This window comes from Mixophyes fleayi, chromosome 3, assembly GCF_038048845.1.
Source record: "Mixophyes fleayi isolate aMixFle1 chromosome 3, aMixFle1.hap1, whole genome shotgun sequence".
Lineage (NCBI taxonomy): Eukaryota > Metazoa > Chordata > Amphibia > Anura > Limnodynastidae > Mixophyes > Mixophyes fleayi.
This window is the reverse complement of record NC_134404.1, coordinates 12,685,544-12,707,585: the sequence shown is the minus strand read 5'-3', so window position 1 is coordinate 12,707,585 and position 22,042 is coordinate 12,685,544. Positions and strand designations below refer to the sequence as shown.

The 22,042-nt window shown below is 39.1% G+C and overlaps 1 protein-coding gene and 1 pseudogene across 1 annotated transcript in view; one reads left to right on the top strand and one right to left on the bottom strand.

Moving 5' to 3' along the window:
• Positions 1-22,042, top strand: part of LOC142143338 (major histocompatibility complex class I-related protein 1-like) — a 719,063-nt gene that overhangs the window by 67,312 nt on the left and 629,709 nt on the right. The window lies entirely within an intron of this gene.
• Positions 2,519-2,636, bottom strand: LOC142146493 (5S ribosomal RNA; annotated as a pseudogene).

Sequence of the window (22,042 nt, the reverse complement as noted above, 5' to 3'; positions counted from 1 at the left end):
CCAAGTCAACAAAAAATAGAGGGTGGTGCCTGAGAGACATTCCTGTTTGACTGTACTACTGCTGCCAGCAAGACCTTAAGCTATCAACGCTGGATGCCTGATATCTGAGTAACTAGGCATGAAGTATCTGACTGTATCTACAAACTAATATTACAGTACATAGTATCATATCACTAAATTAAACAGTTAAAACACTGTTCATTGATTTTACGGAGATAATCAAAATCATTAAAGTATGTCCAGATTAGAGAATCTGGCTGCCATCTGAGGGGAGCATAGGGGCAGCTGGTGTTTGAGAATCTACAGGGGAGAGTTCAAGGGGCTTAATCCTTGGGTATAGGGTCTGACACCCTTGTTTGTTATAAAATTGTTCAGAACAGTGGTTCAATTTGTGGGAATGGGAAGTCTTGGCATTCTGGACATCTATAATCTCCATCAAGGAGCATCAGGGTTTCAACAAGATCATGATCACCATGACGGCCCTTCTGCATAACCAGTGGGTCATGATCATTTGTCATTTGGTGTCAAAACAATTTTTGGAGTTTTATAACTGGATCGTATCTCTGGCCATCTAATCTCTGGTGCCATTGACATACCATGATCCTCCTGGAGATCTGTTTTGCTGTGTCTTTTCAAGTGCTAATGTTTCCTTCCTTGCTATCCAACACTCCTCCATCTAGTATTGGGTGATGGTGGTGGAAGCAGTGATTTTCAAACTAGAAATGGTTCTGAATACACAGTTTCATTTGCCCTTTAGAATTTTCTCAAGTGATTATTGGAAGTAACCTTTGAAGCAGCACTAATGTTGGTTGCCTCTCTTGAAGAAAGGAATTATCTCACTAGACTTGACACTTAGGTTCTTTGGCTCTCCCTATTATTTTAAATGCTGGGCGCTCATCAATTGATTTATCAAAAGTGCAGATCTAATATTCTATTGATGTCATAAGGTCAATAATTATTTTCAAACATTTATTAAAATACAGTAAAATACAATAAAATTAAAATCACAATGGAAGTATGATATAAGTATTATCAGTACTAATATTTGATTAATGACAGTAATGGTGCGGTCTACACGTTGCTATACATATAGGTTAACAACCTACTATATATTAGCAGGTATACCTTTATATAATTAAACAGTAAATAACAATGAATGGCAGTAATGATCTCTTCCAAAACCGTCCATAAACCACAATCCTAGTATCTTCGGTTAATGACACATGCTGCTGGAGATAAAACCTTGTATGATATCAAGATATAGTTTTTAACAGTCCCCATGAAGGTTGGAAACTTCCAAATTAAAAGGAGTAGCCATCACGCTTGGCATCAATACATCAGCTATGCAGAGTGGATTAGACTCATAAAATGTGTTAGTCCATGTGATATGAAATGATACTTGCGGTTTGTAGTTGGAATAAAAGTAGGTCCAGATTGCGCGGTGAATCCAATAGTATGTCCCAATGTCCCGCAGTCAAACTGCTGATAACAACTTGTCCCAACCGAAAAAAGATAATGAAAAAGGAGAAAAAAAGGGGGAAGAAAAAAAGGGAAGATAGATCAGCAGCGGGTGATCACGCCGCTGCTGTTCGCGGCTGTCGATGCGTTCCACTGTGGAGCGCAAACACACTTCCGGTATTGACGTCACTTCCGGATATTAATTTGGGCCAATAGGGTAATAGTGGGTGGAGTCCCAACGCGTTTCGTCCTGCTCCGGACTTTCTCAAGGGCTATTGTGAACGTCTATGGTCCTGTGATTTAAATATGCTGTGGTTGAACCTGATAGGTTCCCAGATCTTTAGTGCTCCAGTCTTTGTTTCCGTATAATACAGCTTAATATGCACACAATGAATGCGGTATATTTATGCTTTAACAGTCACTTCTGTCAGCATGATATTATACTGTCTTATATGTATCCTCAAAATACATGCAGCATTGACAGTGTGCATCGTCATATTGTAATTATCACAAGTTTCAATGATATTAATACAAAAATGAAAAGAATTTATAGACATATAAACATTGGATGTACAACAGAGAGTCTTTTGCAAACAGATTCTGTTTGCAATAGCATAAGGAAACCATTTTTTATATATAGATGAAGATATGGGAATAACCGTGATCCTTAAGGGCTTAATGGTATATATATTTTGCACATGCTAATTATGATAACTCATAATATTGGATGTACAACAGAGATTCTTTTGCAAACAGATTCTGTTTGCAATAGCATAAGGAAACCATTTTTTATATATAGATGACAAGATATGGGAATAACCGTGATCCTTAAGGGCTTAATGTTATATATATTTTTTGCACATGCTAATTATGATAGCTCATATTAAAGATTAGGGGAACAAGTATGAAAAATTGAGGGAACAAGTGTAGTAATTGACAGGGATAAGATGACATTGAGGAGGATCCCATGTTCTATAATCTGATTCCTCTTTGGAATCCACTTTTGTTTTTGGTCTGGGTGTGGTGCAGATAGCACTGGAAAGCGTGAGGGATGGGGAGGAACCTACAGCACCGGGTATTCATAGGTAGTCTCCTATCCCATTACTTACCTGGCCCTCTCTGCTTGGCTTCCAAGGTCGACTGGGATTGGGCATAACCAGAGAGGTATGGCTGTAAATTTAAATTCCCATTACCCACTTGTACCATGCCCACTGCACACTTACCCATCTAGCCAAGTGGAATATGGCAGGAATCTATAAATTCATCACAGAGAAAGGTCAAATTCAATATTGAGACCTTTAGGTGCCAATGTCTTCAAATAATAAATAGCCTTTGTTTCCTCTTTATTTAGATGTTTCGTCAAGTTCCCTCCTCTCCAATTTTTATTAATTTTCTTAATTCCAATAAATGACATCCCTTCATATTCACAGTTGTGTGTGTCTTTGAAATGCTTGGACACATGATGGTTCACAAACCCAATAGTTATGTTCCTCAGATGTTCTCTAATCCTTTCTTTTAAGAGTCTAATGGTTCTACCTACGTACTGTTTGCCACAACTACATTGTAGTAGATAGACAACATGCCTACTATTGCAGGTGATGAATTCCTTGATCTGATATGTTTTACCACTAACTTCAGAGTGATACTCTGTAATTGGCCTAGTGCTCCTGCATCTTAGTCTTGTGCAGTTCGAGCATTGTCCGCAGTAGTAAAATCCTTTTTTGGTGTTATATAGCCAGTTACCAATCTTGTTCTGTTCTTCTTTAGGGATATAGCTGGAAGTTAGTTTTTGTTTAAAATCAGGGGCTTTCCTGAAGGACATGCAAGGTTTAGCTGGTAATATGGATCCCAGTATGTCATCCTGTTGCAGAATATACCAATGTTTCTGGATGATTCGTCTAATTTTATCGGATTCCTGGGAATAGTTAGACACAAAGAATATCCTATCTTTATTCAATGTAGTGGAACGTGTAGAATCTTCCTTGCCGCTAATATTTTTGCTTTTATATTTAAGTAACTGACTCCTATCTGTATCCTGAAGTTTGTTAAAGGCTTGGCCAACTATGTGAGGGTCGTACTTCTTGTCAAGAAATTGTTGCTGCATGTCTTTACCTTGTTCGATGAAATCCTCTATTGCTGTGCAGTTACGTCTAACACGAGTGAACTGACTAAATGGTATACTGCGTAGCCAGTTCGGATGATGACTACTATTTGCCAAGATGAAACTATTGACATCAACAGCTTTTCGGTATGTTTTTGTCATTAGTTTGTTCTCTTTGATAAAAATCTCAAGGTCTAGAAATTGTACAGATGATTGACTAAAATTAGCCACAAATTTTAACCCAAACTCATTGTTGTTAATATATCCAAGAAATTGAAGCAATGCTTGTTCTGTCCCTTTCCAAATTACCAAAATATCATCAATGTATCGCCTCCAGAGTACCAGGTTCGCACTCCAGCTATGTTGGGTCCAGATGAATCCGTTCTCCCAATAACTCATATAGAGGTTCGCATAGCTGGGTGCGAACCTGGTACCCATGGCGGTTCCCTGCATCTGCAGGTAGTAGTCCCCCTCATACCAAAAGTAGTTATGATACAAAATGAATTCGATAATAGATAATATGAATTCAACCTGTTGACGGGTGAGACTGGAGTCTGATTCTAAAAAGAATCTGGTGCTAGCTAATCCTAATTCATGCCTGATGACCGTGTAGAGCGATGATACATCGCATGTGACTAACCAGTATTCGTTGTCCCACGTGATGTTCTCAAGAAGTTGTAAGATATGTGTGGTGTCCTGCAGATAGGCTTCTTGTGTTTTCACATATGGTTGCAGGAACATATCAACATAGTGAGACAAATTGGCTGTTAGAGAACCGATACCAGATATTATCGGTCTCCCAGGTGGTTTTGTCACATGCTTGTGAATTTTCGGGAGGTAATATATAACAGGGATAATCGGGTCTTTGTTGTGAATATAATTAAACTCGTTAAGGGTAATAATGCCTCTGTCTAGACCCTGTTTCAATATGTCCTTAAGACTCATAGAAAAGAGTGCTGTTGGATCAGTGTCTAACCGTTGATATGTTGCAGTATCTGATAGCAATCGAGTCAGTTCTGCTACATAATCAGCTCGATCTAAGAGAACAATCCCTCCTCCCTTGTCAGCTGGTTTAATGACCACTGTATCTAGATCTTGTAAGACTTTCAGGGCTTTACATTCTTCATTAGTAAGATTCATATGTGTATGAGACTTCCTCTCTTTTATTTTTTCTAAATCCGATAGTACTAATGTCTCAAATGTTGTGATTTCTTTGCTTTTGGATTGCTTCGGATAGAATGTAGAGGGGGGTTTAAGGTTCGTATGTTTATATGGGTCAGTGTTTTGCTTCATTGCTGCTTCTGCTGGGGTTTTAGCATAGTATCTCTTAAGGGTCAATTTCCTGACATATTTGTGAATGTCTATAAAGGTTTCGAACTTATTCAGTCTATTAGTGGGGGCAAATTTAAGGCCTTTGTTTAATACACTAGTTTCGTATGATGTAAGTATATGGCCACTGAGGTTAAATATTCCTATCGGGGAGATGTTGTGTTCTTTTCCTCTCTGTTTGCGTCCATGACCACCTCTTCTACCTCTTCTAATTGTTCTGATTTTCTTTTTAACGTTTGTAGTCTCGTGTTGTTCTGGCTCAGACCTAGGAACCTTGGGCCCAGTCCTAAAAAATGACTAATTTGAGTCAGGGGATTTGAGGGATCCATATGTATATCCCCTGTATCTGTATTATCCTGGTCTGATTTAGACAATGGCGTAGAATACAACGTATGGTCATGTTCTCTGATCAGGATAGGTGTATCTAAATGGGATCTAGCGGGTATCTTCAATGGAGTGTCAATATCAGTAGTAGAAACTGAATGTGTCGTGATATCATGTAGCCACCCTTGCTCGAATGACTGCATAGCTAGCTTACAGTAATCAGAATTTGATATACTGCATGTGGTGTTAGATGAATCACTAACACCAGTATTATTCCCGTTTCCATTCTCTGTGGTCATCGGTATGTTGGTATCATGATGTATCAGTGTCATATATTGTTGATATGTGAGACCCAGTTTTTTGTATGGTAATCTCTTATTGGACTTACCCTTATCAATTATTCCAGAAATTGGTGTTACAGGAATGGCTTTGTTTTGGGATTTTTTGTATTGTCCCTGTGTTCTGGATTGTCTCTGTGTTCTAGGTTTAACCTGTGTTCTTTGGCTCTCCCTGCCTTATGTCCCACTACAATGAAAAATTAACCAGAATTATAGTAAACCAAACAGCCCCTGTATTTCAGTTATTTAATGCTGAAAGCACTAGGGCTCTTCCTACACACCTGGGCGGTGGATGTAGTGTAATAACGGCAAAAGTATAGGAAAAAGCAAACAGACATCCTTTTTGTTTGTGGAATTACTAGTCCCAGCCAGGCCAGACTGCCCTAAACAGTCTGGGCATGCTGGTTCTTGTAGAACTACAAGCACTAGCATACCCATGGCAGCCAGGGCATACTTGCACTTGGAGAACCACAAGTGCCAACATGCCCTGCCACTTTGACACATCCAATACAGTATGCCATTCTCCAGCTGTCGCAGTAATCTTTTCTATTATGGTGATCATATCAGGTACTGCAGCCATAAGAGAAGGAGCTACCTTGTTGAGACCCCTGTAATCAATTGTGAGTCCATACGAACCATCTATTTATTTCATCGGGTACACTGGAACATTAAACGGACTGATAGATTCCCGAAACACTCATGCCTGTAGCAATGCTTGCACAGTTTCTCCAAATTCTTTTAAACCTCCTTGAATGCAATATTGATTGAGGTTTACATGTTGCACTGGAGGAGGAATGTAAACTGGGGACCATTTTGCAGTCTCTTAATTACCTGCAGACAATGTAATCTTACAGAACAGCCAAATATATAAGTGCCTGAGGGTGTGTCTTTAGACAGCACTCCCAAAATATATATTCCAATTATGTCATCTGGTGGTTCAGATACCAACAATTCAAATTGGTCCTTTTCCTATTTGGAATCTGCACTGAACATAGGCTTCCCAAATCTGCGTACCTCCTAAACCTTATACCGCTAATAAGGTGTGTTGTGAAGTGGAGAGATGTGAAACATGAAATAGTGAGACCTCTGCTCCTGTGTCCAGCAAAACTGTACATCTTGAAATTGTACTTGTGGCTCCTAGGAACCACCTTCCTTTCATACATGGTGTTGTACTTTTCACTCACTTTCCTCACCCCCCCTGTACCTTGTACTGCTCAAGTGTTTTTTGTACTTCTGCACATGGGTTAGAAAGGGGCTGTGCTGTGGGTCTTACTGGAAGAGGAGGTTGTGCTTCCTCTTCCACATCACTCTTAGCAATATGCTTAGAGACAGTACCCTTGTATGTCTTTTAAAGTCCTTTCCGTTGTTTATACAAATCTTCATCTATTTTGTCTTTAGGTACTCCTGCCTTTAACAAGTCAAGAAACACTTGTTTTCTAGTCACTTTGTATCAATTATCTGTGGTGGGGGGCTTATACTGTTTCTGTTGTCCCCCAATCTCTCCTGTAACAGGGCATTGCCTGTGCTTGTTAACAGGGACTAATTCTTCCAGCTAACTCAACATTGTACATACATCAAATACAGTTGTCTCAGCAGTTTGTTTAACTGATAGCATTGAAAATAAAATGGAATTCACATGAATAGAAGTTGTCTGTAACAAATGTGTTACCGTGCAGGGGGTTGCTTTTGCTATATCATGTTCTGTTCAAATGATAGGCACAAAGAAACAAGTTACTATTGCAGTTTCACCATGTCTCTATATGCCAATCAAATATGCCAATTTATGCAACCTTTCGATCCCTGCTCCTATATTAGACCAAAGTGTTTTAGGTACTAAATCAGACCAGTGGTCATACAATTGTGCAATTGAATCCCTCACTAAATGTAATAGTGAAAAAAAGAAGCCTCACTTCCTCTTGCTCTCTGCATGTATAATCTGACACAGGTAATTTTCAGTATTGGTTAACACAAGACCATCAACTCCGGCCTCCCACAGTCACGGTAACCAGCTTAACGATTCTTCATAATGTCTCTGCCTTTCTTTATTCCCCATTTCTGACAATTATGTTTCTGTATATGATCTAGACTCCTCAGTCCATCTAGACGTGGACAATGCTTGAGCCTGTCCATTCTCATCTTTTTTTAAACTCCCTTCTCAGTTGTTTGGTCATTATAGGTAATCATTCTCCTGGCACTCCATCTGTGTATTCAATATCTTCATCTGAGGAGTCTGCGTTAGTCTGGGTTAATCCAAGCCTGTGTTTGTATATGTTTCCTCACATGGACAGTATTGACAGGTTTTCCCCTTCTCCTCCATTGCCTTTTGTTTACAACATCTACTACATGTTTAGAAAGGTAATGCTCTAATTCTGGATTCTGTTTCATAATATACACCTGGAGCAAAGCCAGCTACTCTTTTAGTGAACAGTTCTCATCCATCAATTTTTAACATTCACCCTTCTGATCTACCATTAATTGTACACAGATATTTAGCACATTAGCATCTACTTATTTCTGTCCCTTGTTGTAACTTGATAGATCTATATTATGTGCTGCCTGATGAGAGTCATCCAGGCGCAATGGTGTTATATGTCTAATTATTTCTCTCATTCTTGGGGTCTAATACTAGACCACCATGTAGGCAGCGCCGGTGCTAGGGTCTTTGGCGCTCTAGGCAAACTGTGAAAATCGGCGCCCCCCCCGCCCCCTTTAAAAATCGGCGCCCCCCACCGCCACGGGTACCCTGTTAAAGTTGGCGCTTCCCTCCCCTCCCCACGTCTTTCTTTATCTTGCATTAAGCTGCTCCTCTCTGCTCTGTCTTCTCTTCTCCACTCACAGACACTGTCGGGCTGTGATGATGATGTCACGCCCGACAGTCAGTGAGTGGAGGGGAGGAGACAGAGCAGAGAGGAGCAGCTTAATGCAGGTAAGATTCTTAGCCCCTTCCCTCCTCCCCTCCCCTCCCCGTGGATTTCTCGGAAGCTGTGCCACTATAGTCATTTTTTTTTAATTTTGAGGCGCCCTGCAGAGCCCGGCGCCCTAGGCAATTGCCTAACCTGGCCTAATGGGAGCGCCGGGCCTGCATGTAGGAAACAATTCTCCCTTTTCTTTTCTCTCAATATGCTGTTTAAGTCAGTGTAGCATTTTTATCTAGTATAAGTTTACAATCACAATAATCCAATGATATCCAGCCAGCTACGCCAATGTTGGTCCCAGTGGAACTTATGTTCTTTTGATATCAGTGATTTATTGAGTGAATATAAGAAACTATTAGCAATAGAAACAAACAACAATTATGTGATTAATATTGTTATACTTAGCTTTGGTAACAGTTCAAACAGTAGTCACAGTCCAGGGAAAAAATGCCTTACGTGCTTGTCAGCAGACCATAAATGTGTTACTTTTGTTTCATATATGTCTGGAGAGAAATTTTCTATTGATAAGATACTGAATTGTCAATCTACATTTGTAGTGTATTTGATTAATTGCCCATGTGGATTACAGTACGTGGGACGTACAATTTGTTCCGTGGGGATAAGATTTACCGAACATCGCAGAAACATCCTTAAAAATGTAAAAACCCATAGTTTGTCATCACATGTTAACATCTGCAATGGTGGCTCTTTAGAAGGTCTCCAAATTAGAGCTATAGAACAAATTGCCATTACCCCGAGGGGGGGGGGGGGTGACAGATTCAATCTTCTGTGCCGTGGATATTTAGACTAAATACGATAGTTCCTCATGGTCTAAATGACAGTATAGAACTGAACAATATTTGAATTATATTTATGAATGCTGTTCTTTATTACTTTATGTTAATTCTTAATTATAATGGCTGCACTGTGTGTGTAGAATTTACTCTATAGTCTTATTGTCATCCTTTTTCCTGAGTGGAAATCTCTAGTTGTGCAGATCATTTCCTTTCTATATTGGTTTTTATTCCTACGGATGTTTAACTGGCCGTACATCTTGAGGTAGACATATACATTTTTACAAGTTACATTAATTGATAATCAAATTGTTTGATTTTTCTTTATATATATATATCTATATTTATTTTTTACAGTTAATTCATACTTAAGTTATATATTTTTATTATTACATGCCACTTAATAACAGCTTCCGTGCTCTAGGTGGATCCTAGATAACTGGTTAGCGGAAGCTAAGCATGAAGAGGCTGGGTTATTTTTTGGATGGGAGACCTTCCCCCTGCCAATATCGGATCTAGTACCCAATATATATGATATATAAATAATAACTAATTACAATTGTTTTTAGGCTTCAGTCATGCTATAATATCACTGTACTGGAGTCATACAGCTCAAGATTTGAATGGAATATATATATCTATTCCATATAAAGTTTTTTATGCAAGTGTATTCAGGTATCTATATATTAAATCTTACAAGATTGCTATTGTCATTTGTATACTTGACACAGTCTGTAGAAATGTATATTTGTTTATTAGACATCCCGTTGATGTCTGTTCATAATAAGCTCTACAAAGTTTCACCTGTACACTGCTCTAAATAAGGAACAATTGGAATCATGTTTCTATTGGCCGGTTTTGGTCATGTGCTCTACAAACTAGCATTAAATAGTGTGTGGATTCCCTAAGGACATTGTACCTCTGATGAAACCGTGATTAAGACGGAGAAACGCATCAGGTTACCCTCTGCTTCTACTCACTACCTTTGGATATTTAATCCTTATGGCCCGGGGTACTTTACTGGACATTAAGCAAGTGGAACAAGTGGATTTCGAATACTGCTTCCGTGGCGTCTCCATGAGCCGTTAAAGTGCTGGATCACTGTGTTTAAGGCTGTCACTTCTGTTGCTGCAGTCTATCTGCATGCTAAAGTCTAACTCGCCCGGCTGTCGATTATCTATACAAATCTGGAGAACCCACGTATGTATAAACCGCTTGCTAATTATTCATATCAAAGGACCTCCATTGTTCTTATTGGCTTTAGCGGCTATCTATACATTACGAGCACTAATAAAATCACCCAAATAGGAGAACTATTGGATTAGTGTTCATTATATCACTACTGCTGCATGCTTAATTGGATCTGTCTGACAGGTGATTGTCGCTGCAAAATTGAGAGCACGTTACTCTCTATTGGCCAGATTGTTGTGGGGTTTTTCTCCACTACACTGGAGGATTCTAACTGCTTTATATCACCACACCGGTTGTTCTTTGTCTACCAGTGGATTCTGGTCCCCGGGAGCTATGAGTAGAGTATTGTGATTATTTTAATTTTATGAGACAAGCTATTGATGTTTACAAATATTGTATATTGTTATCGATATTTTAATGTTCAATGCATTTTATTAAATTTGGTGGATACAGCGCCCCATTATTTGTTTGTGGTTGTTTTAATTGATCTGTTTGATAAAAGACTGACATGTTGCTGCTTTTTTATGTGATGTAGATAAATGTCATATGGGTGTATACTTTGAATAAAGCTTAAATAAGAATAGTCTTTCATTTCTGGTATACCTGCCTATGTGTAAACCTTATTCTGAATAGTGTAAAGTGCAATAGTGATAGAGGTGCATGCAGCCATCTACTAAAGGCCTGTAAGACAGAAGCCTTATATTGAGGCAAATTGTTGTACACCCCAGAATACTCCTGAGCTTGTGCATGCATGGTGAGATGGAGCGCCGCCCCTGAGCCATGACAATGACCTTGGCATATCTCTTTAGGTCGAAACAGTTTAGGCATGAACAATTTATAGTTAAATATATTTTCTTTAGAGCATCATAGAGACATAATTCTACATTAAATAAACAGAGCATACATTTACACACAAATGCATACCAAACATGAATATGACATATTAAGTATTTGGGATAATACTTAATTTCTATACTTTTGCTATTAAGCTGGTCCCTAAGTTTGACTCCTACAGCAAAATGTCAGTCACACTGATTAATTATAGCCATATATAAGTCCCGGCTATAATTAACCAGTGTGACTGACATTTTGCTGTATGAGTTGCTTAAACAATATCAGAAAAGGATTATAATCGATTTCAACCAATATATTTTTTCCAGTAATTACTGATATGGGACAATATCACTGGAATATCACCATTTTTATGTAAATTATTGCTTATTTGGAGGTTGACTCCCACTAAGCTGATCATTTAAGATAAGGTGTTCTATTATATATAAGTAAGGAATACGAGTCATGCACGGCAAGTTTTAAAACACTTTATTTTAGAATCAAACTTTTATTTTTTACTAATAAAAGTTATGTTTTATTCCAATCACTTGGTACATGTGCATTTCAAATAAGAGACCCAATACTACACTGTGCACCTTTAAGATCCAGTTCTTTTTTCCCTTTTTTTGTTTACTTCTGACTAATGCACAATACAACACAGTACTCAGTACACATTGGTATGTGCATTATGGTTTCATTTTATAACAGTAATATAAATCTTAATAAAACAAGAGAGCCAATTTACACAGCAACTGTCCATCATAATCTGTGAGACGTTTACAGGCTGTATTTATTCTGCTGCTTCCTGATCCTAATTTAATCTCCTCTGTTTTTTTTTTCAGAGAAGATCTCTTGCAATAAGACTACAAGAAAAGCATAAATAAGTATTCTAGTATTGTGTTAGATTCTGCTGTGTTCCTATTTTTAGCCCAACCGGTATTAACATGACAAGTAAATATTTAACTATATGTGATGTGATATGTTAGTGACCAAGGGGTCTTTGCATCATTGGTGACAGTGGGGATGCGGAATCTATCAATATGTATCGCAGCAGAAAGCTGCGCTACATATTGATGTTCCTCCTGAATCCAGCATGCCTCCCCCACCTTTTCAAGACTTGCGCAAAATCCCTGTGCAGCAAAGCATTATAACTATCACTGCCAGTGAAAGGAGGAAGTGCTGTGCGCTTTCACTGTATCAGATTCTACAAAGCCAGAGGCTTCAGCAGAATGCCATAGGAAAAGAAAGGTAACGTCATCCTGAGATTGCGCAATTTAAAGCTTTTCAAGGCTTCATACATTGCAGAACATCACAGTCCCCATATTAATCTATGTGGACTGCAATGCTGCACGATATATTGGCCTAAACGGAGGATATTTCTGTGAAATCTCCTCCGTTAGGCAGTTAATGCATAGCAACTATACTACTACTATTGTTTCTGTACCTCAAGTGTTACATAAGCTCAATGCATAGACCCACATCATGGGGTAAATATCGACTTATAATATCTGACTAAAGTTATTACTGTGATAAATGGGACTGGGAAGCTGAAAGCAACCTGAACATGGAAGAGTTACATAGTGCAGAATGAGAGACATCTCTCACACTGTAATCAGTGTCCTCTAATCAATATACAATGTGTGTGAAGAGGCTCCTCTGTGGTGAATATAGTGTAATCCAGTGGTTGAAGTGGGCCGGTATGTGCCGGTGTGACATACCGCAATTTTTCCCCACTGTCTTTGAAACGTCTGTATACTCTGCAAGCAGATGCTTTGTTTGCAGAGCATGTAAGCACAAGTTAGCAGGCTCCAGGATCATCTTTACTGCAAGGGAGTGCATGGGGATTGTCTTTATACTATGGAGGAGGGGGAGGACGTGGGGATTGTCTTTACTATGGAGGGCGGGGGGGACGCTGGGAACGTCTGTACTATGGAGGTGGGGGAGGGTGCTGGGATCGTCTTTGCTATGGGGAGCTGGGTGTGGCAGGACTCACTATTGTCAGACAGAGCAGAGATCTTGCAGACTTGATGTGTCATCAGTGGGGGTGGGACTGAGGTACAATGGAGCAGCCGTATGACAATGTGAACAATGTGGTTTAATCACAACTGTTCACTACAGCTTCCAGCAAGGTCCCTCTCTCTACCTCATTGTTTAGAGCAGCAGTTCTCTGCCTGGAGATTGATGACACAGTAGAGAAATCTAAATCAACATCTGGGTGTTGAAATGATGTATAAAAAGATATAATCAGTGAAGTACACTTCTAAATTCCCACTCCGACCACTGGTGTAATCATTGTACAATGTGTGTGGTGTATAAAGTAGAATGATGAATATACATGATAAAGTTTAATCTTTTCACAGCATCAGATGCTTTGACGGATTCCTGTCTCAACCCACTGAGCCTGAAAGTAAGCTACTGTATATTGAATAATATTATGAATGTACCACCCTTTCCTTAGAACTCTGAAATGGGTGGTGAAATGTTGTCTCTCTTTGCTTCAGTGCCGTCACCCAAGTCTTTTACCCAGTATGGTCGGATGCAGACTGTGACTGAATCCACCAAGGGTTGACTCGGGGAAACCCCTTTTACCCAACCACATTAACCCTCTGTGTAATAAATGACCTCACACTGGGGTTATGAACAATCAACTGGGTGTTTATTTTGCTGGAAGTAAATGGGTAAGGCAGATTTAAAGAGGGGAAGATTTTGGACCGAGTAATGGGTCAAGGGGAAATATAATGATAAACAAACAAGATTGCCACCACAGATGCATTAACTGGCTCCACAACTCTCCACACTGCACTCACACACAGTGTGAAAAATATAAATCAACAATGACTTATCACAATAATCAGTCATAGAAAAATTAAATAGTTTGTAATATTGGCTAGTTAACTTTATACTTGACTTCTCTCTCAGAAATTCTGGGAGGTTCCCAAATTTCGGGTAGTGCCCACAGACTCCTGGAAGTGTAGACCTCCTCCTGGGTCATATGGAGGTGGGGCATAATGACACAATTTTGTATTACTATGCAATGCCATGAATTTTGGCATTTCACAGCAGGGGGCTGGTCATGGTGACGCCGCCTTTATACACTTGTCACATGAGGGAAGGTTTTAAAAGTGGACAAGTATGGTTAACCTTGGTGCACTTGTAGAAACGTTGGTAACCTGGGCAACTTAACCTTGGTATCTTTAGGTGTAACTTGCATTAGATCTCTGACACTTGAAATGTCTCTATATCTCTGACAGGTAACACAGACAGTCTCTTATGTATGTACAGATTAATGTTAGGAGGTCTAACTTGTGAAATTAGAGGTATACGACCTGATTTATCAAGACACCCATACTGAGCACAAAGTGCGTTTGTTTAAAAACGCACAAAAATTGGCTCTACGCACTCCTGAGTTCACCAAGGAATGAATCTGAAGATACATGAGGTGATGACTTCGGGTGCAGGTCTGCTGTTCTCTGCTATACAAGACACTGCAGGATACATCTAATACCTATATGGATAATAAATTTGCAAGGGACCCAGAGTAAAGAAAAAAAAATATTGAATTAATGTTACCTGTTAATAATGTAGGGCCTGATTCATTAAGGAAAGTTAAGCAAGAGAAAGTAAGCAATGCAAAACCTTGCTGCATTGGAGGGAGAGGTAAATTTAAAATGTAATGGCCCTATGGGCCTGATTCTTTAAGGAAAGCTAAGCAATAACTTGAGTAAGTTTTCTTACTCAAATGTACTGAATAAAACCATGTTACAATACAAGGGGTGCAAATGAGTTTATTATTTTGCACATAAGGAAAATACTGTCTGTTTTTTCATGTGCACACAAATACTTGATAGCTTATTTGTACACAGAAGTTTAAAGTTGATCTAGGACATGCCCTAACCCAACTATAAACTTGCCATCATATTTTAAAATTACCTCCCCCTATAATGCAACATAGTTTTGATTTACTTGCTTACTTTTGCTTAACTTTCCTTAATAAATCAGGCATATATAGGCATTAATGATAAACAGTTAAAAGTATAATAAAAATTATTTTTTTTTCCATTAAATAAATTTATTAGGATGTCCTTAATGTCTACTGAACATGAAATACATTCTTACAGTTGCCTCTGATTGCAAACACATGTTATAACATGCATAAGTGACTATCATCACTAGTAGTCAGGACTTAGACTAGCAATGTAGCTGGAGCAAGAAATACAACAGAAAAACAAGTAACTTTGAGATTCCCAAAGCTTGATTTGGATGTGATGGCACTTGAGTTTGGCACACCCTTACTCTAGATTGACATGGGCGAATGCCCCTTCCCCACCTTGTTCACTCCCAGAAATCGTAAGCTGTAGTATGTGGCCTTTGCTGACGTAGATACAGTGAACATTGCTGTATTTATTTGCATATAGCCCGCTTCTGGGCATGCGCAGTGTGACTGTGCACACTATACGGACAAAATCAGCAGATTTGTGCCTTGATGAGTCGGGCCCATAATGTTGTTTTATTCATTCAGCAATAAAAGTGTCAGTGTTTCGTATGTTGCTACTTATCTCTCTCCCTCTGGATGAAGATGATGGTCTCAGTTGCTTTTGGGTTGTGGACTACTTGCAATCCTGATCTTACTAGCTGTCCTTCTCTGCTCACACGAAATTCGTTAATAGTTGAAGTCTCCCTCTCAGCACATAGGCTCTTATTGCTGTGTAATCTCCCTCAGGCAGAAAGACAGCTGCTTCTTTGTAGGGATCTGGCTACTAGTCTTTCCTATGCGATGCTATACCCAACAGCTTCTTTGATAGTTCTGGGGTCTCTGTATCTGCTTGTACACTCTGTCTCTCCAGCATACATTCTTCTCAGACCTCTATTCTTCTCCTCCTGCTGCAATGCATGTTTCTGGCTTACAGTACCTTTCGCTGCCTTTGTTCTCCTTCCTTCCTGTCTTTACTCACAGCTTGGCTCACTGTAGGGGCTGACATCTGCTTCACCCAGCATTTTCAACATAATTTCCTGGCTGCAAAACACAAGACAACCTTGCTACATGTAATTATATTAATTACGCCATTATTCACCAATTGCATGGAGGCAGGAAAATAATGCCTGTAAAGATGAAAGTATATCTACACTAAAAGCTACAAATTTGTATACAGCTATCGTATGTCAAAATTGCCAACTCCCCCGGAATGTCCAGGAGACTCCCAAATTCCAGGCAGGTCTCCCACACTCCTAGGAGAGCAGGCAATTTTCCCGCACTCTGTCCACTTCCAAGTGACGCAAGCAGGATGGTGCAGGACAATAATGCAATTCACCGCCAAGGGATACAATTGTTGGCTTGTGTATCATGCTTTTCTGACATCTCCTAGATTTTAAATTCTTTTGGGAAAGGACACATTTACTTTCTGTTTCCTCATTTTTTTGCATCAATATCTTCTCAATGTACAGCACTGCATAATATATAGGTACTATATGAATAATAGATGTGTGTGTATAGTGTAATCATTGTACAATGTGTGTGAGGAGGCTGCTTTGTCTCTGGTGTATACATAGTGTAGTCATTGTACAGTGCTTTCTGTATATAGTGTAATGATTATTTTCAATGATAAACATACTTTGTTCTTCTCATAGCATCAGATGCCTCTTCAGACTCCACCTACAACCAAGTAACAGTCTGAGTGTAAGTTACTCTATAATATCACTGGGAATGACGGGGAGTAATATAATACTGTGTGAGTGTAATGTATTAGGGTATATATGTGTGTGATTGTTACAGGGAGCAATATAATACTGAGTGTATTGTTTAACGGTATATATTCTTGTTGTTGTTACAGTAATATAATACTGTGTATGTTTAATGTATTAGGGTAGAGTTGTGTGATTAGTACTGAAAGTAATATAACACTTGTGAAAGTAATAATTTTGTGCTTGCTATATTAGCATTTTGTTATTAAGCAGCCAAATCGTATAGTGGGTTGGGAATTATTTTTTTTTATTGAAATTATTGCAATAATGACTATAGCAACATAAATATCCTGAAGACCATGAGTCCGATGAGAGAAAAAAAATATAGCCTTACCATCAAACTGACACTGAACATTTCCAAGATTGATTCTATCAATTGCGACTACAGAAATTTCCGATAGTTGAAATCTATGTCACATAAAACGGTGATACTGAGTTTTCTGGTTTTAAAGCGGCAGTGGCAGGACCCGGTGCCTTATCCTAATGTTAACACTAACCCTAATCCTAACCCTAACCTTAACCCTAAACCTAACCCTTAGTTTGAATTATCCAGTTGTCGGGTCCACACATTGCAGCTTTAAAAGCGGAAATGTCAGTGTCTTCGATATATGTGACGTAAATTTCAACTTCTGAAATTTTCTTTAGTCGCAATTGTTAGGAGCCATCTCGGAAATTTTCTGTGTCTGTTTGAAGGTAAGTCTATATTTTTGTCATATCTGCCTCATTGTCTTCTAAATATTTATGTCGCTATAGTCAGTGTCGGAATATTGTCTCGGAATGGTGACTACCACCGCATACAGTATTGTGATATATGTTATTGTTTAAAAGTTTGTATGTGACAAAAGGACATTTTTCTAATTTACAGACAGGAAACATCACATGATTGACACAGTTACAGTTGCTAACCGATCTTATACCATATATGGATTTTTTTCTCTAAAGAACTTTCCATCAAGAAAAGACGTATACAAGCTTATATTTGGTGTAACGAAAAGTATATCCAGTTTTGATAAAACATATATAAATAAAAGCATTTCTAGGTTTGCCATGTTCTTTGTCTATGGTCCATCCCTGACCTGTGTGTCAGATAAGGGCCCTGTTTTTTTGCTGAATAAACCTTCACATCATTTTGATTCAAGACTATTCCAAGACTGTCTCATTAAACAATTTGGGGTCTCGTAGTCGGTCTTCATCTTTGTCTTCTTAGTAATCCTCCTCGCCTCTGAACTCCCAAAGGGGGGACCACGAAGAGTCTGTGCCTGACAATAGTCCTTGGTGAGTATGTTTTGAATTCCATTTGATTCATTCTCACTGAGACTAAACAGTAGTGCTGGTATGTGATGAAAACTGTTGCATTGATGACAAACTGTATGAACTAATGTACCTATAATTATAACTTATTCTGATTCATTGCCTAAATAGTGAAATATAGTCAGGCAAATTTCCCCAATAGACGTTGGCTTTTTTAACTGATTAGAACATCAACCTGATCAACTGATATCTCAATAAGGGAGTTTAATTAAAACATTTACAGAAGTAGTTTAGAATAAAATAAAAAATAAGATAATCCTGTACACAAATCGAACATGAGTCCCTGGGTAGTGCATGTCTCTATAGGCTGGTATAGTTTATAATAGATGGGATATGTGTGTGAGACACTCGATGGTAGACATGCCCGACTGGTGAGAGACGCTGCAGTATCATAGCACATTGTACCTTAATTCTGGTGTTATTTGTGGAATCCTGCTATGGTAGTGTCGAAACTGCATCTAAAACATTAAGATTTAAGTGATATAACCCTGAGCTCACTGGAAGTTTTATATAAAGGTACCTAAAGAAGAATAAGAGCCATGGAGTCAGGTCCTACCAAGTAGGAGAGACAGAGCTATACGGACCAGCAGAGTACGTATTGGCATATGAGTACAATAGATTTTATGTCAGTACAGTACTGTTCAAAATGGTATAAGTCAACTTTAGGGACAAACTATCAGTTTTCGGCAAATGGATCATTTGCTGTAAATATATTAGACAATTTGAAAGATTTTTTTATTCAAATGAAAGGCTCTGATTTACATATTAAATATATAAGGTGTTTAAACAAATCGTATGAATAATCTAAATGTCATAGAAAAGTAAACGGGGAAGTTAAAGTTAATGTGAAACCAAAAAGCCAACCTGACGCACTTGCAAGACCAATTTCTGCTCTATCTACTACCCTACCCCCTCATGCACCCATGTATACCTATATAAACATATATATATATATATATATATATATATATATATATATATATATATATATTTTTATATATATACCCAGTATAGGTAAGAATAATCCATTTAAAGCTAATAATACAGAGGAAGAGATGTGGTTTGACTCCCATACAGCAGCCACGCTGATGGTCCTTAATCAGCCAGCAGTATGCAAACGGATGCACCAATAGTAGGGGTTGTCCTTGGTCATATGGGTCAAAGTTGCTGATGATGATGCATATACAGCAGATCAGACATAGAGACCAAAACAGACTCACCCTATGAGAGTCTGGACAGTCCCCAGCATACAACCATCAGAAGATAGGCAAATTTTTGTCTATGTCCAATGGAGCAGAAGTGGATTGAGGTAGCTAGTCATGAATAGTCCTGATCCCAGAATTAACCTAGAAATTTCTTGTTGATTTGTGCAGCCAGTTGTGTTATTATATGAACCATCTCCAAAAGCTCTTTAGAGGACTGTTTCCTGATGGGCTTATGAAGGCAGTTTATGTTGTTACATCTGCAAAATTATAAAATAACTGAAACTGAACAGGAAGCATTTGTTATACAAATGTCAGCAACAAGTCCAGTACTGCTTAGACCAGTTGCATATACCTCAAAAGATATTATCAGTACAAATATCTAAATTTGTCATTGAAATACTGAACAATAAACTTGATTGCCTGTGGACACAGGAAGGTAATGATATAGGACAAATACATAACATATTATTAATTTAAATTAAATTTCAAACAGGGAAATATCCACCTCGAATATCACAGCATCCTTGTGTAATGAATTTCTGGATGTACTACAATCTAGTATTGCTGGCTTACCTGAGGTGCGGAGTCTAACGATCTCCCGGGTTTTCACCATGAACCGCCGCAATGCGGGGTGGGCTTTGCTGCCAGGAGTCGCAGGTCGCGGTCCTCAGGTTCACCCTTAGATGTAGTGCAGCGTAATGGAGCAGGAGTAGCATGGTCAACGGGCCGGGTCGGTACACAGGAAGGCAATGCCGACGGATCAGAAGGCAAGCTCAGAGTCAGTCAGGCCGGGTCGGTGCACGGGTCACCAGAGCAAAAGCGTAGTCAGCAAGCCGGGTCAGTACACAAGGACTGGAGATGAAGAATAGTCAAAACAGGCAGGAGTCAATACACAGGAGTCAGCAGAAGTCTAGGAGTCAAGATTACACAGGGAACAGGAGCCAGGAACAATAGATGTTGCTAGTGTCAGAGTGAAGATTTTATGCTGGCAAGTTTGAATTCCCCGCCCCCGGGTTGCGGTCATGTGACCGCCGAATCCGGAAGTGCGGCATCTGGACCAGCGGCGGAGAAGGTGAGTCCGTGACACCTTGTAAGCCTGATGCTGAAATGGGGATATACCCAGTTTAACAATCATTAATAAAACAAGGCGTTTTGATAAAATGTAGAAGTTCTGCCAACACTCCTGGTTTCAGACATTTAGCACCAAAAAAAAATCCAATTGATTTTACGTCATCCCTTACCACATATCCAAAAGCAAGTCAGATCATTTTTGAGTCTTGCTGGGTATAGGGTGCTTGGTTTCTCTGCTATAGCTTTTCACTTGCAAGAGTTAATTTCACAGAATAGACAAGGTATGATAGAGCACACAGAGGAAACTATCCATGCCTTCCAGAAACTAAAGACATTGCACCAGCGTTAGGTATCCCAGACTATAACAAGCCATTTCACCTTTACTGTACTGAAGCAGGAAAAACAGCACTAGGGGTAAATGTATCATACTCAAGTTTCCCTTTACAAGGCAGCGCCACTTTAAATTTTAGCTGTCATCTCGCCGATTTCCGGCGACTTGAAGAAACCGGAGTATGATACATTTACCCCTAGGTGTTTAAACACAAGAACATGGCATGCACCACACACCAGTTGGTTATTGCAGTGCCCAATTAGACAGAGTTGCACAAGCATTACCATCATGTTTGAGAGCTGGAGCTACAGCAGTACTGCTGTTTGACAGTACACAAAACATTGTGTGAGAACATACCCTTCATTTGTATGTCCCACATTCTGTTGCTACATTACTCACCTCAGCACAGACCAGACATGTTTCTGCTGCCAGATTCACTTGCTAGGAGATTGATTTTTTTACTCCGCCAAACATTTTCTTCCACAGCTGCAACACTCTTAATCCAGCAACTTTAATTCTATATGTGACCCAGTCTCAGAGGGGGGGATATATAAAGTAAAAGCAACGATGATGAAACAAACACTGACTATGCAGTACACTCATAACATGATTGGATAACATTTTTAAACCAAACTTTTCCTATACCTGTACGTGTAGACATACTCATCACCCCCATACCACATGCAGAATTAACCCTTTTACTGATGGGAATTGCCACAGACAATCAGAGGATGGCACTCTGTGCACAGATTATGCTATTACCACTGCATCTGATATTGTAGAAGCAGGTCCATTGGGCCCTCCACATTCGGCACAAGTAGCAGAATTGATTAACCAGAGCCTGTCAATTTTCTAAAATTAAAAGTGACAAAATATACACAGACTCATGCTATGCTTTGGTGTAGTGCATGATTTTGGTGAGGATAGGGGTTTTCTAACTGCATCTGAAACATCAATAGCATATGCAAAACAGGTTTAGGCATTAATTAAAGCTATACAGCTGCCCAAACAGGTTGCTGTTATAAAGTGTCAGGCACATACTAATCAGACAGATACAGTGGCACAAGGAAATAAGCTTGCTGGCAAAGCAGCTAAAGAAGCAGC